This window comes from Delphinapterus leucas, chromosome 5 (assembly GCF_059928025.1).
Source record: "Delphinapterus leucas isolate spDelLeu-1000000601 "Yukka" chromosome 5, BTC_Dleu_Yukka2, whole genome shotgun sequence".
NCBI classification, from domain to species: domain Eukaryota; kingdom Metazoa; phylum Chordata; class Mammalia; order Artiodactyla; family Monodontidae; genus Delphinapterus; species Delphinapterus leucas.
Window position 1 is genome coordinate 120,898,804 of NC_143133.1, and position 17,016 is coordinate 120,915,819.

Here is a 17,016-nt window from a genome sequence, read left to right on the forward strand (position 1 = left end):
GAGAATATAAACATGTTAAACACTGGGGAAGTTTGAACATAGCTGTCAGATCATAAAAGGGCATGTACAAAACATTGGAAATGTGTCCATAGTATAGTACACACTTGGGAAATAATGACTGAATAAATGAATAGAAGAGAGAGGCATAGAAGTATAATCTAGGAAGTTTAAAGAGAAGAACAATTTATTGTAAAAAATGCTAAAGAAAATTAAAATGACTTTGTATAAGTTTGGTTTGGCAAAAGAATTGCTAAGAAGGTACAAGAATCCTGTAGGGTTGGGGTAGATGATATAGGGATAGCAGAGCCATTGAATTACTAAACTGGATTGGACTCTCCTATCAGAGAAAATGATTTTCATCCCAGAAAATGTGGAACACACATGCTTTATAGGAAATTGAACACTAATATACCTATGGTGGTAATGTAAGAGTACCCTAGTACTTAAAAAAATTTTTTTAATGAAATGCTTCACAAATTTGCATGTCATCATTGCACAGGATGATAATATCTGTATTGTTCCAACTTTAGTATATTTGCTATTAAAGTAAGCACCCTAGTGCTTTAAATTAGTTAAAAACTTTAGCTGTAGCTGAAATACATCTCATTGTAATGAAAGAACAGCTGTGAAATCATTATCAGTAATCTTTTAGTGCTGCAGATTTATAGGCATATCAGAAAAATGGAAACAAATAAAGGTTTTTCTTATTTAAACAAAAATTATTAAAATTTCACAAAGTAAGATTTTCATAAATTCTTACAAAATTTTAAATTGTTGTTAGTAAAGTTGCAGGATGTAATTAACATTCAAAAATCAGTGGCATTTTTACGCACTAACAACAACTGTCCAAAAAAGAAATTAAGGAAACAATCCCATTTACAATAGAATGAAAAATACTTAGTAATAAATATAACCAAGGAAGAGAAAGGTCTGTACACTTGACAACTATAAAACATTGATTTAAAAAATTGAAGAAGACACAAGTAAATGGCAAGATAGCCCATGTTCATGGATTGGAAAAATTAATATTGTGAAAATGTCCATACTACCCAAATGATATACAGATTCAGTGCAATCTCTATCAAAATTCCAATGGCATTTTTCACAGAAATAGAAAAAAATTCTAAAATTTATATGGAACCATAAAAGATCTCAAATAGCCAAAGCAACCTTGAGCAAAAAGAACAGGAGGCCTCACACTACCTGATTTTAAAATACACTACAAAGCTATAGTAATAAAAACAGTTTTGTACTAGCATAAAAACAGACATATAGACCATTGGAACAGAATAGAGAGCCTCAGAAATACATCCATATATTTTCTTCCAAGAACACTCAATGAAGAAAAGACAGTCTCTTCAATAAACTGTGCTGGGAAAACTGGATATCCACATGCAGAAGAATGAAACTGGACTTTTATCACACACCATATAAAAAAATCAAGCCAAGATTAATTAGAGACTTAAATATAAGACCTGAAACTGTAAAACGATTAGAAGAAAACACAGGGAAAAAGCTTTTTGACACTTATCTAGACAATAATTTCTTTACATATGACCCCAAAAGCACAACCAACAAAAGCAAAAATAAACAAATTGGATTGCATCAAACTATAATAAAAAGTTTCTGTACAGTAAAGGAAACAATCAACAGAGTGAATGGGAAAAGAATATTTACAAACCATGCATCTGATAAGGCGTTACTATCCAAAATATATAAGAAACTCAAACAGCTCAATAGCAAGAAAACTAATAGTTTGATTTAAAAATGGACAAAGGATGTGAATGGACATTTCTTAAAAGAAGACATATAAATGGCCAACAGGTATATGAGAAAATGCTCAACATCACTAATCAACAGGGAAATGCAAATAAAAATCACAATGCCATATCATCTCACATCTGTTAGAATGGGCATTCTCAGACAAGAGATAAGTGTTGGTGAGGATATGGAGAAAAGGAAACCCTTGTTCACTGTTGGTGGGAATGTAAATTGGTACAGCCATTGTGGAAAACAGTATGGAGATTCCTCAAAATATTAAAAATGAACTGCCATATAATCCAGCAATCTGACTTCTGGTTATATATCTAAAGGAAATGAAGTCAGTATATTGAAGAGATATCTGCTGTTCCATGTTCATTGCAGCATTATTCACAATAGCTGAGATGTGAATCAATGTATGTGTCTATTAGAAAGATGAATGGATAAAGAAGATGGTGTGTGTGTGTGTGTGTGTGTGTGTACACACACCCAAATGACACATACAGGGGAATACTATTCAGCCTTAAAAAAGAAGGAAATCCTGTCATTTGCAACAACAGGGATGAAGAACACCTGAAGAACATTATGCTAAATCAAATAATGAAATAAGCCGAATGCAGAAAGACAAATACTGCATGATTTCATTTATATATGGAATCTGAAAAAATAGAACTCATAGAAACAGAGTAGAATGATGGTTGTCAAGGGTTGAGGGGTGAAGGAAAGGGGGAGATGTTGGTCAAAGGATACAAAGTTTCAATGCAGGATGAATAAGTTCTGGAGATCTAATGTATAGCATGGTGACTATAGTTAATAATACTGCATTGTATACTTGAAATTTGCTAAGAGAGTATATCTTAAGTGTTTTCACTACACACATGAGTTAAAACGATCATCAAGCTGAGAAAAAATAATGCAAATTTAGCTATATGATCGGAAGTAATATCTCTAAAACACGTCATGTCATGGTACTGACTTTGTGTGTGTGTGTGTGTGTGTTACACGGGCCTCTCACTGTTGTGGCCTCTCCCGTTGCGGAGCACAGGCTCTGGACGCGCAGGCTCAGTGGCCATGGCTCACGGGCCTAGCCGCTCTGCAGCATGTGGGATCTTCCCGTACCAGGGCACAAACCCATGTCCCCTGCGTCGGCAGGTGGACTCTCAACCACTGCACCACCAGGGAAGCCCGGTACTGCCTTTTAATAAGCTCCTTTTGCCTAAAATTCTGTGCCTTCTATCAAGTATAGGAAGAAATTTAAGTCTAAGAACAATGTCCTTTTCATAATCTGTTGTCTACTTAGTTTTCTAAACTCCTATCTTACCATTGCCATAATTTCCCTTCACTCCAAGCTCAAAAATGCCTTTAAGGGGCTTCCCTGGTGGCGCAGTGGTTGGGAGTCTGCCAGCCGATGCAGGGGACGCGGGTTCGTGCCCCAGTCCAGGAGGATCCCGCATGCCGTGGAGCGGCTTTGCCCGTGAGCCTGGTTGCTGAGCCTGTGCGTCCAGAGCCTGTGCTCCGCAACGGGAGAGGCCACAGTAGTGAGAGGCCCGCATACCGCCAAAAAAAAAAAAAAAAAAATGCCTTTAAGGTAACACAAAATTAATGAACACAAGCTAACTGCTTTGTTAATAAAAACTTGGCTGACAACAATTATTTTTAAAATAAATACAATACCCTTTATGATGTCTGTCTAGCTCTCTGCCTCATTTCTCACTGCTGCCATAATTTCCCTTAATTTTTGCTTCTCACTTCCTTACCTTTACCTTCACTTAAAGTTCCTTAAATACAACATGATACATCATGTCATTGTGCAGTTATTCTCATGCATTGGGAGGACAGAAGACTCAGCATTCCTTTGTCCCTTTAGGCGATAAGGTTCATTAGTGATGCTTCTGCAGGTTCATCTATAGGAACCTCGTTACAGCTTTTACTTCCTCTAAAGAGCCTAGTTGGACTCCCTTTGCAGCTCTCGCCAAGGTAGAGACCAACCCAGGGTCTGATCTGAGGGCCTCATTAAACCAATCAATGCAGGCTTTTGGCCCTTACTGGGAATTCCTTGTTCTTCAGGAATAATTTCAATCCCTCAGATTTCCGTCATGAATGAGGTTCAAAGGGTTACCTGTACATGCAGTTTCAGGGTAGGCCCATGCTGAGGCAGTTAGTGTAGTATGCATGCAAACCAGGATATTTAAGGGCATCAGAGCCCTGTTATTTGCTTAAATCTTGGGTGGCTGAACACCACTTGTCCCTCTAAGACGTTGGAAGATGCCCATTTCTTGGGGGTTGCATAACTAAGTAGCATGCCAGAGTTTTGTGTGTTATTAGAATTAACCAGACAAATTGCTTTACCAACTAAGAATGGCTATGACCACCACCCATAAAATTGAGGAACATCTATCAGTCTGTCAATCTTGTCCATGCCAGGGCCAAATCAGGTCTCCCGTGCTGAGTCAAATTAAGCACTGTGTGTAACATTTTTAAAAACATTACATTATTAATTAATATGGAGCCCCCTTTTTCAGTCTCCAAAAATTTCTTCACTGCCCTTTCAGCCTCCATTAACAAATTGTCATCCTCAAAGATTTACTAAAATCTCTCTCATGATATGGGGCAGAATATATGTCTAGTTCTCCTAGAAATTTCCTATTCATTCTTTTTAAAAAAAATTTTATTTTATATTGGAATATAGTTGCTTAACAATATTGTGTTAGTTTCAGGTGTACAGCAGAGTGATTCAGTTATACATATAGATATATCTGTTCTTTTTCAAATTCTTTTTCCACTTAGGTTGTTACACAGTATTGAGTAGAGTTCCCTGTGCTGTACAGTAGGACCTTGCTGTTTATCCATTTAAAATAAAGCAGTGTGTACATTGCTTCCCCAGGAGTGGGATTGCAGGATCATATGGTAGTTCTATGTTTAGTTGTTTAAGGAACCTCCATACTGTTCTCCATAGTGGCTGTACCAATTTACATTCCCATCAACAGTGTAGGAGGGTTCCCTTCTCTCCACACCCTCTCCAGCATTTATTGTTTGTGGATTTTTTGATGATAGCCATTCTGACTGGTGTTAGGTGATATCTCATTGTAGTTTTGATTTGCATTTCTCTAATAATTAACGATGTTGAACATCATTTCATGTGCCTCTTGGCCATCTGTATGTCTTCTTTGGAGAAATGTCTGTTTAGGTCTTCTGCCCATTTTTTGATTGGGTCATTTGTTCTCATGGTGTTAAGCCTCATGAGCTGTTGGTAAATTTTGGAGACTAATCCCTTGTCAGTCACATCACTGGCAAATATTTTCTCCCATCCTATGGGTTGTCTTTTCATTTTGTTTATGGTTTCCTTTGCTGTGCAAAAGCTTTTGAGTTTTATTAGGTCCCATTTTTTAATTTTTGTTTTTATTTCCATTACTCTGGGAGATGGATTGAAAAAGATATTGCTGCAATTTATGTCAGAGAGTGTTTTGCCTGTGTTTTCCTCTAAGAGTTTTATAGTGTCCGGTCTCACATTTAGGTCTTTACTCCATTTTGAGCTTATTTTTGTGTATGGTGTTAAAGAATGTTCTAATTTCATTTTTTTACATGTAGCTGTCCAGTTTTCCCAGCACCATCTATTGAAGAGACTGTCTTTCCACCATTGTACTGTTTTTCCACCATTGCCTCCTTTGTCATAGATTAATTGACCATAGGTGTGTGGGTTTATTTCTGGGCTTTCTGTCCTGTTCCATTGATCTATATTTCTATTTTTGTGTCAGTACCGTACTGTTTTGATGACTATATCTTTGTAGTATAGTCTAAAATCAGGCAGCCTGATTCTTCCAGCTCCATTTTTCTTTCTCAAGATTGCTTTGGCTATTTGGGGTCTTTTGTGTCTCCATACAAATTTTAAGATTTTTTTGTTCTAGTTCTGTGAAGAATAACAATGACATTGGTAATTTGATAGGCATTGCATTGAATCTGTAGATTGCCTTGGGTTGTATAGTCATTTTGACAGTATTGATTCTTCCAGTCCAAGAACATGGTATATCATTGTATCAGTTTGTGTCGTTTTCAATTTCTGTCATCAGCATCCTATAGGTTTTGGAGGACAGGTCTTTCGCCTCCTTACATAGGTTTTTTCCTAAGTGTTTTATTCCTTTTGATGTGATGGCAAATGGGATTGTTTTTTGAATTTCCCTTTCTGATCTTTTGTTGTTAGTGTATAGAACTACAATAGATTTCTGTGTACTACTTTTGTAACCCGCAACTTTACCAAATTCACTGATGAGCTCTAGTAGTTTTCTGGTATCGTCTTTAGGATTTTCTATGTATAGTATCATGTCTTCTGCAAACAGTGACAGTTTAACTTCTTCTTTTCCAATTTGGATTCCTTTTATTTCTTTTTCTTCTGTGATTGCCATGGCTTTTATTCTTCAATTTTTTGATGTGCTGTATCACACTGATTGATTTGAGGATATTGAAAAATCCTTGCACCCGTGGAATAAATGCCACTTGATCATGGTGTATGACCCTTTTAATGTATTGTTGGATTTGGATTGCTAGTGTTTTGTTGAGAATTTTTGCATCTATGTTCATCAGTGATATTGGCCTATAATTTTCTTTTTCTGTGGTATCTTTGGTTTTCATATCACAGTGATAGTGGCCTCATAGAATGAGTTTGGGAGTGTCCCTCCCTCTGCTATATTTTGGAAGAGTTTGAGAAGGATAGGTGTTAGCTCTTCTCTAAACGTTTGATAGCATTCACCTGTGAAGCCATCAGTTCCTGGACTTTTGTTGGTTTGGAGTTTTTAAATCACAGTTTCAATTCCAGTGCTTGTGGTTGGTCTGTTCATATTTTCTATTTCCTCCTGGTTCAGCCTTGGGAGATTGTATCTTCCTAAGAATTTGTCCATTTCTTCTAGGTTGTCCATTTTATTGGCATATGGTTACTTGTCGTAGTCTCTTATGAGCCTTTGTATTTCTCTGGTGTCAGTTGTTACTTCTCCCTTTTCTTTTCTAATTTTGTTGATTTGAGTCTTCTCCCTTTTTTCTTGTTGAGTCTGGCTAATGGTTTATCAATTTTGTTTATCTTTTCAAAGAACCAGGTTTTAGTTTCATTGATAATTGTTATTGCTTTCTTTGTTTCATTCATTTCTTCTCTCATCTTTATGATTTCTTTTGTTCTACTAACTTTAGGTTTTGTTTCTTCTTATTTCTCTAGCTGCTTCAGGTATAAGGTTAGGTTATTTGAGATTTTTCTTGTTTCCTGAGGTGAGATTGTATTGCTATAAACTTCCCTCTCAAAACTGCTTTTGCTGCATCCCATAGGTTTTGGATCATTGTGTTTTCATTTTCATTTGTCTCTGTAGTTTTAATTTTCTCTTTGATTTCTTCAGTGATCCTTTTGTTATTTAGTATCATATTGTTTAACCTCCACATGTTCATTTTCTTACAGTTTTTTTTCTTGTAGTTAACTCTAATCTCATAGTGTTGTGGTCAGAAAAGATGCTTGATATGATTTCAATTTTCTTAAATTTACTGAGGCTGACTTTGTGGCCCAGCATGTGGTCAGTCCTGGAGAATGTTCCATGTTCACATGAGAAGCATGTGTATTCTGCTGTTTTTGGAAGGAGTGCTCTATAAATATCAATTAAGTCCATCTGGTCTAATGTGTTATTTAAGGTGTGTGTTTCCTTATTGATTTTCTGTCTGTATGATCTGTCCATTGATGAAAGTGGGGTGTTAAAATCCCCCACCGTTATTGTGTTACTGTTGATTTCTCCTTTTATGGCTGTTAGTATTTGCCTTGTATATTGAGATGCTCCTATTTTGGGTGCATATATATTTACAATTTTTATATCTTCTTCTTGGATTGATCCCTTGATCATTATGTAATGTCCTTCTTTGTCTCTTATAACAGTCTTTATTTTAAAGTCTATTTTGTCTGATATGAGTATTGCTACTTCAGCTTTCTTTTGATTTCCATTTGTTTGGAATACCAGAATATCTTCTTCCATCCCCTCACTTTCAGTCTGTATGTGTCCCTAGGTCTGAAGTGGGTCTCTTGTAGACAGCATATATATGGGTCTTTTTTTTTTTTGTATCCATTCAGCCCATCTTTGTCTTTTAGATGAAGCATTTAATCCATTTGCATTTAAGGTAATTATTGATATGTATGTTCCTGTTGCAATTTTCTTAATTATTTTGGTTTTGTGTTTTTTTTTGTTTGTTTGTTTGTTTTTGTGATACGCGGGCCTCTCACTGTTGTGGTCTCTCCCGTTGCGGAGCACAGGAGAGCTCCAGCTGCTCCGCGGCATGTGGGATCTTCCTGGACCAGGGTACGAACCCGCGTCCCCTGCATTAGCAGGCGGACTCTCAACCACTGCACCACCAGGGAAGCCCTTGGGTTATTTTTTGTGGGTCTTTTTTCTTCCCTTCTTCTTTTGTTCTCTTTTCTTGTGGTTTGATGGCCATCTTTAGTGCTGTGTTAGGGTTCCTTTTTCTTTTCACGTGTGTGTGTCTATTATAGTTTCTGGGTTTGCTGTTCCCATGTGGTTTGGGTATAGCAGTCTGTATATGTACAAGTTTGTTTTAAGTTGCTGGTCTCTTTCCCACCTAGAGGAGTTACTTTAGTATTTGTTGCAAAGCTGGTCTGTTGGTTCTGAATTCTCTTAACTTTTGCTTGTCTGTAAAGCTCTTGATTTCACCATCAAAGCTGAATGAGAGCTTTGCTTGGTAGAGTATTCTTTGTTGTAGGTTCTTCCCTTTCATCACTTTAAATATATCATGCCACTCCCTTCTGACCTGCAGAGTTTCTGATGAGAAATTAGCTGAAATCTTACAGGAGTTCCCTTGTATGTTATTTGTCATTTTTCCTTTGTTGCTTTTAATATTTTCTTTTTGTCTTTAACTTTTGTTAATTTGATTACTATGTGTCTCAGCATGTTTCTCCTTGGGCTTATCCTGCCTGGGACTCTCTGCACTTCCTGTACTTGGGTGACTGTTTCCTTTCCCATGTTAGGGAAGTTTTTCAGCTATTATGTCCTCAAATATTTTCTCAGGTCCTTTCTCTCTTCTCCTTCTGGGACCCTTATAATGCTGATGTTGGTGCATTTAGTGTTGTCCCAGAGGTCTGTTAGACTGTTTTCATTTCTTTTCATACTTTTTTCTTTATTCTGTTCTGTGACAGTGATTTCCACCACTTTATCTTCCAGGTCACTTGTCCCCTCTTCTGCCTCAGTTATTCTGCTATTTATTCCTTGTAGTGTATTTTTCATTTCACTTATTGTATTGTTCATCTCTATTTGTTTGTTCTTTAGTTCTTCTAGGTCTTTGTTAAACATTTCTTGCATCTTCTTGATCCTTGTCTCCATTCTTTTTCCAGGATCATCTTCACTATCATTATTCTGAATTCTTTTTTCTGGAAGATTGCCTATCTCTAATTCACTTACTTGTTTTTCTTGTTTTTTATCTTGTTATTTCATCTGGGACATATTCCTCGGCCGTTTCATTTTGTCTGACTTTCTGTCATTGTGGTTTCCATTCCATAGGCTGCATGATTGTAGTCTTCTTGCTTCTGCTGTCTGCCCTCTGGTGGATGAGGCTGTCTAAGAGGCTTGTGCAAGCTTCCTGATGGGAGGGACTGGTTTTGGGTAGATCTGGATCTTGTCCCTCTGGTGGGCAGGGCCATGCTCAGTAAAAATTTAATCTGCTTGTCTGATGGGTGGGGCTGTGTTCCCTCTCTTTTGGTTGTTTGGTCTGAGGCAACTCAGCACTTGAGCCTACAGACTGTTTGGTGGGGCTGATTGTGCCCTCTGCGAGTGCTCACACCAGAGTACTTCCCAGAACTGCTGCTGCCAGTGTCTTTGTCCCCGCAGTGAGCCACAGCCCCCCCATCTCTGCAGGAGACCCTCCAATACTAGCAGGTAGGTCTGGCCCAGTCTCATGGGGTCACTGCTTTTTACCCCTAGGTCCTGGTGAACACAGGACTTTTTGTGCACTCTCCAAGTGTGGAGTTTCAGTTTCCCTCAGTCCTGTGGAAGTCCCACAGTCAAATCCCATTTGCCTTCCAAGCCAGATTCTCTGGGGACTCCTCTTCCCATTGCTGGACCCCCAGGCTGGGAAGCCTGACATGGGGCTCAGGACTTTCACTCCCATGGGAGAACTTCTGTGGTATAATTGTTTTCCGTTTTGTGAGTTGTCAACTGAGCAAGTACGGGATTTGATTTTATCATGATTGCATCCCTCCTACCATCTCGTTGTGACTTCTTCTTTGTCTTTGGATGTAGAGTATGTTTTTTGGTAGATTCCAGGCCCTATTCATTCTCCATATATTGTTCATATGTCACCCTCCTTGGAAATCTTTCATTGATCACATTTTCTCCCTGCTTCCACCCCACTGTCCCTGCCTTTTTGATGTCACTGTATTTTGCATATCCTCAGATTTCAGTTTAGTGGAATTAATTACTATATTTTGGTTTAGTATTGTTTTAAGGTACACAGTACAATTTTAAGATGAGAACAAATGGCAACAACAATGAAAACAAAAGAAACTAGGAAAAAGTATGATTAACAGTTTTAAGGTAGGAATTGTTATGTAACTAATTTGACATTTGATTTCCTGAATTACTGACACATTAACTCTTTTATGTTTCATTATATGTCAACTTTGTATTTATGGGATTTTTATATTTTTGGACATTAATTTTTTTCAGGTTTCTAATTTTTATTGAAACTTATTTTTTTCAGATATTTGTTTCCTAGGTAAACATTCCTAAAAAAGTTTGTTTTCTATGTTAAAATCTGTTTTTATTCTTCTTCCTTATTAAGAGAGAATTCTCTGGGGTTGTTTTGTATTTCTGCCCATCTTTGTTTATGACTGTCTTTTCAAGGATGATTGTATAGTACATAGCTTTGGAAGATAGAGATAGTGTCTTCCTCTCAAGCAGAGGGCAGGCATGCTTACTGCTGATTATGAAAGTTTCAGGTTCCCTAAGCTCACAGGTTTTCTTCTGAAACAAAGCCCATTGCTTTGTACAAGTATCCATTTTGCTCCATCTGCCTTGCCTTCATTAGGATTGAGGGCAAGGAGGGCAGAAGCAAGCATGATGACGCTCATGCTCTGAATTATTGTATGAGGAATAAGGTCCTTTGTTTCTGTCTCAGGAATCTCATGTCTTTTGCCAGCATCAGAGAAACTGTGGCAGGTTAACTTGTTAGCTTGAGGTAGATAAAAATCTCAGACTCTTCATAGTTCTTACATCTATATATCCTTAACTTTTAGACCTTTTTTAAAAAATATTTTTTGCTCCCAGAGGCCCCAGTTATACATATGATAGCCTCCCCAAAATAGCACTCTGGTTTCTGTCAATTTAATTTGTTTTCTGTTAAATTCACCAGTTTATTATTGAGATGCAAACATAAGAACAAGTTTAACATGTCCATACACACTCTAAAACATCTTCGTTTTTCTAGATTGCTAGATTTTCTAAATTGCTAGATTTAATTTTGAGTATTCTTTTTCTGTCATTAACCTTTGACATATGTTTTTTCTTTAACTTTTATAGTGTGATATCTGTCTGTCTATCATGTGGTAGAAAACACATAATGTTAAATTTACCATCTTAACCATGTTTAAGTGTTGATATAAGTATATTTTAAATGCATAATGAATGTTAGTAGTTTTTAGAATACTTGTATATTTTTAAAATGTACTAGGAGTTCATTATTCTGAGTAACATTATATTTAGATAAAACAAATTATTAAAATTATGTTTCAAGAAAAAATTTTAAAAAGCCCTCATTATAAATAGTCTTTATTCTCTACTGCAGATATTGAGACAGTATAGCACAGTGATTATGAGCATGAACTCTGGTGGCAGAGTTTGTGAGAATATTTTCTTGCTTTGCACTGACCTTGTGAAATTTATTTGAACTCTTTATGCCTTAGTAATATGGAGATCATAATAGAACATACCTCAAAATGTTATTATGAATACTAAATGAATCAGTACATGTAAAATAATTTAAATAGCTTCTGGCACATGGTAAGGACTCAGTAAGTCTTGTTATTATTACTGACAATTAAAAACTACCCATAGGTATAACTCAGACACTAGTAGTTTATATAAAATTTGAGAAACTATAATCAAGAGTGAAAGATATACCCTAAAAACATATGAGTTTTAAAAATCCAGTCTGATAAACTTTGTGTTTAACAGTAGTATTAATCCATTTATGGTTAATGTGATTACTGATATATTTGTGCCTATATGAACCATATTATTTCATATATTCTATCAGCCCACTTGTTTTAGCATTTTTTCTTACCTCACCTTTTTTGAATTAATCAAATATTTTATATTTTTCGACTTCATCTACCTCTATTACATTTTTCTTATGCATTGTTTTACTATTCTTTTAGTAGTTACCATAAAAATTACAATCTACATCCTTTACTTTTTGCAGTCCAATTAAAAGGATTACTTTTACCACTTTCTCAATAATGCTAACTTAGAACATTTTAGCTCTGTTTTGCTATCTCCTATTTTTGTTTAATTATTGTCATATATTTTAAGTTTCCTTATATTTAAACTCTTTGAATATTATTGTTTTGTATAGTCAATATTTCTTCACACATTTAACCTTTCTGTTGTGCTTCATTTCTTTCTGCATTTCCATATGCAATCATTTTTCCTCTTTCTGAAAAGCTCCCTTTGGTCATTTTTTATTTTGGGGACAAAGATTTCTATGTTGGTAGTTATTTTCTTTCAGCACTTTAAACATGTTATTCCATTTCTTTAGGCCTTATGTGATTTCTATTGAGAAGTAAGTTGTCATACTTATTGTTTCTCTTTTGAAAGCAATTATTATTATTTGGTCTTTGTATTTTATGTGTCAAGAGTGTGGCTTTCTTTTTTTTTATTTTTATTCATTCAGCATTGCTTTACAATGTTGTGTTAGTTTCTGCTTTACAGCATAGTGAATCAGCTATACGTATACATATATCCCCTCTTTTTTCTATTTCCTTCCCGTTTAGGTCATCATAGAGCATTGAGTAGAGTTTCCTGTGCTATACAGTATGTTCTCAGTTATCTATTTTATACATAGTAGTGTATATATGTCAATCCCAATCTCCTAATTCACCCCACCCCCCCTTTCCCTGCTTGGTGTCCATTCCACATAAGTGATATTATACAATATTTATTTTTCTCTTTCTGACTTACTTCACTCCGTATGACAGTCTCTAGGTGCATCCATGTCCCTGCAAATGGCACAATTTTGTTCCTTTTTATGGCTGAGTACTATTCCATTGTATATATGTACCACAACTTCTTTATGCATTTCTCTGTTGATGGACATTTAGGTTGCTTCCATGTCCTGGCTATTGTAAATAGTGCTGCAATGAACATTGAGGTGCATGTGTATTTTCAAATTATGGTTTTCTCTGGGTATATGCCCAGGAGTAGGATTGCTGGGTGATATGGTATGTTTACTTGCTTGAGGTTTGCAGAGCCTTTGAATCTCTGGATTGATGTCTTTCATCAATTTTAAATAATTCTTGACTATTATATGTTCATATATTTCTTCTGTTACATTTCTTTCCTGCTTGTCTTTCTGGGACGCTAATAAATAAGTATGTTATACCTATGCCCCATACCCCCAGCATGTCTTATAAGCCCTCTGTATTATGCCTCCTTTTTATCTTTGTGCTTCAGTTAGGTATTTTCTACAGAGCTGTCTTTCAGTTCACAAAATTTTTTTTCAACTGTTTCAATTGCTATTAAATCATTCTATTGAGTTCTTAATTTCAGATATTCTGTTTTTCAGTTCTAGAGTGGCTATTTCATTATTTCTTATGATTTCACTTCTCAGGAGGAAGTCTCCATGATTTAAAGCATTTTTTTCAAAAATTTTCCCCCTATGTTTTCTTTTTTTTTAAGTTAAAAATTGATTATCTATATATTTCTCTGCAGAGAGAGTAGGACATAAGTTATACATGAGCAAAAATTAGTAAGAGAAAACAATATAAAATATAGAAAATCAACAAAGCTAAAAGGTGGTTCTTGGAAATTTCTAGTACATTTTATAACTCCTTGGCATAACTGATCAAGAAACAATGAAAGAAGGCACAGACTTCTAATATCAAGAATAAAAAAAGGGTCCACATTACATGTCATACAGATATTATCAACACAAAATAATATAAATGTATGACATTTATTTTGAACATTTGATGTAATAGAACAGAAAAATAGAAAAAACTAATTGTACAATATCTACAGTTAGCCTTCTCACATAGAAAATCTAGGATTAGATGATTTGCTTTAAGAATTCTACCAACCAATTAAGGAAGAATTTTTGAATCTTAAAGGAATTGTTTGAATATTTCCTTTGAATATTTGAGCAGGAATATTTCCCAACTCAGTTTATGATGCTAGCAAAATTCTAATTCCCAAATCTGACAAATAGATTTGAATAAATGGAAAAAAAATCCTGTTCCATCTCTTTTACAAACATAGATACAAAATCCTAAACAAAATATTGCCAACATTAATCAGTGGTATGTGGAAAGGGAAAAATCACTATCAGTTTGTATTTATTGCAAGAACACACGGTCAGTTTAACATTTAAATATATGACAAAAAAATTTACTGTATTAATATTTGCTTCTTCCTCCCGATGTGGGGACATGCTTATTCATCCTGTCTTTTAAAATAGTTGTAAATTTACATTCCCATATTTCATTATGAATTTCACAATCAAAATACTTTTGCTTATCTTGTTAAAAATCTCAGTCATATAACTGTCCTGATCAATTCTTTCTTGAAAACTATTTCAGTTGCAACAAATATAGGAAAAAAACTGTTAATTTTTCTTCTCCTTTATGTTTTTTGAGTAATATAAAACCAACAATCCACTCACAGTTTTAGTATAAACTCCCAGCCTGAGGTTACATTTCCCAAAAGTCTTTGAAGCTGCATGTGGCAATTTGACTAACTTTTGGCTATTCAAAGATGAGTAGAAGTGATGTGTGCAACATTCTGCTCACACTATTTTAAAAATAAAGTTTATTTCCCTTCACTTTTTCTTTTGCCCTTCTTACAGGCTAGAGCAATGGTTGATATGGCCATAGTGTCAAAGCTGACCATGTTGATGAGGACAATACAAAGGGTAGGGAGAGGGAGTAGGAAAGAAACAAGATAGAATAAACCTAGCCTCTTTCACGGCATTGTAGATCTGAGCAGCCTGCTCACCCTATGTTTTCTTGAACAAATTAATCATAGTTATTTTAAAGTTCTGTCTGCCAACTCCAATATCTGGATCACCTATGGGTCTGTTGTTATTTTCTGTGATTTTTTCTCTTGATATTTGATCATGCATGTCTGTCTTTTGGCATGTCCCATAATTTTTAATAGAGTGCTAGATATTGTATATAATACAGAGACTTTAATAGTGTTATATTCTGCTAGAGAGATTTCATACTTTTTTCTGCAAAGCAGGTAGAAGTCAAAGGAGATCACCTTAATTTAATCATGGCTGTGGCTATTACAGTTTTTCTAGGGCTTAGTTTACCTCTTTTTTGTTCATTTTTATAAAGTATTGTTTTCTGGGGATTTCAACTGTGAGCCTGACATGTTTAACCATCCCCACCCCCATGTTCTGAACTGTAATCTTTAATGACTCTGTGTCTCAGAGTTTTAACTTAGAGTTTTAGTGTCACCTTGCTCCCCACCCCTTTGCAAACATCTTGATAGGGAAACAGACCATGTGTTTTGAGGCTCCTCAAATCTGCAATTTTGTTATGTGGCCCAACAAGACCACAACAAGCTTATTTTCCAGCTCCTTAATGGCAGCCTTCTGCCAGGTCTAAACCCAGATTCTTTCTCTGTTGCCTGTTTATCAGCAAATGTCCCAGGAAAAAAGCATCTGCAGATTGATCGCTAAACTTTCAGAGGTTCTGTCCTCTTCAGAATCTTAGCCCCCGCTTGTCTGTACTGGCAGTTCATAGAGTTGGAAGCATTCATAGCCCTATGAAGACTTTAAAAATAGAATTTTGTTGTATTTTATCTGGATTTATAACAACTCATATTTATAACAAAGAAAAAATATGGATTTTATTTTGTTATATTTTATATGGATTTATTTGGTTAAAATGTGGTCTTATGCAAACTACTCATTCCCTCTAAAGCCAAAGTCATTTCTTGAGCTTGTTAATTTCTACTACTAAACAGTAAAAACTGTAAAACGCTTTTGAACTTATTTCATAATTTCTAATACCATATACATGATAGTAATAAAATTATTATGCAAGTAAATTATTTTTCAGCTTCAATAAATTTAAAAATCACATGAAGTAATAATGATGGCTCAGATGCTCTATATTTGAAGGATTTCACATTTCTACATGATGTGAAACCGTGATTTTTCTGTTTGTGAAAGTGATAGAATCTACCTATTTTCTTTTGAGTGGCTATGTAGCAATAAAACATGAGGAAAAGAGAAGTACCAACTTCAGCATTTAGGGTAGTGAAGCATATAGTTTCAAAGATACAGTATGTGAGAGATGAATTTTTTAGTAGATCAATGTTCCTGAAAAAAAAGAACAAAGAAAGAAATACCTAGCTATTCTTCTAGGTGTTAAATCCTGAAGTATTAAATATGAATATCAAACTCTGAAATAAAAACAGTGAAGTGTATAAAAATGGGAAAATAAATCCTCATCCTTTTTGTATATACAAAGAATGTTACTGCTGGTTATATGGTTTAAATTATTAAATGAATACAAATGGCTAAATTGTATAATAAATCAGAAGGAGTATAATATCACAAGGATTAACTAATTGCTAATTAAATTTTTAGATTATCAGCTTCCTCTAGCTTATTAATTTGCGTCTTCACTGCATATAAGGAATTATGTTTAAGAGAGTGTGGATCATTTTGCTTAGAAAATTTATTAATCCAGGATTGCCACATAATCAATTTAAATAGTTATTGTTAATATATTTCTATTTCATGTATTAATAATTAGTTATTAAATAATACTGTATAATTGACCAAATATCTTATATATTTTTGGTATTACAACCTGCTAGTTATGAATCAGGACAAGAATTGTTTCTGAATTTGACGTTAGAGTATAGCTAATAACTTGCCCCTAATATGTTTAAATAATGTATGCAGATCCATCTTACTTTCGTAGAGGTTCATGTAATCAACCTTTTCCCATTTTAATATCTCATTGATTTAACGTCTTTTACTATATTCCATTTAAAA

At 35.0% G+C, this 17,016-nt stretch overlaps 1 protein-coding gene and 1 pseudogene across 1 annotated transcript in view; one reads left to right on the top strand and one right to left on the bottom strand.

The window, feature by feature from the left end:
- STPG2 (sperm tail PG-rich repeat containing 2) overlaps positions 1-17,016 on the top strand; it is a 529,587-nt gene that overhangs the window by 114,650 nt on the left and 397,921 nt on the right. The gene's annotated exons all lie outside the window — the stretch shown is intronic.
- LOC149749235 (U6 spliceosomal RNA) lies at positions 455-554 on the bottom strand (annotated as a pseudogene).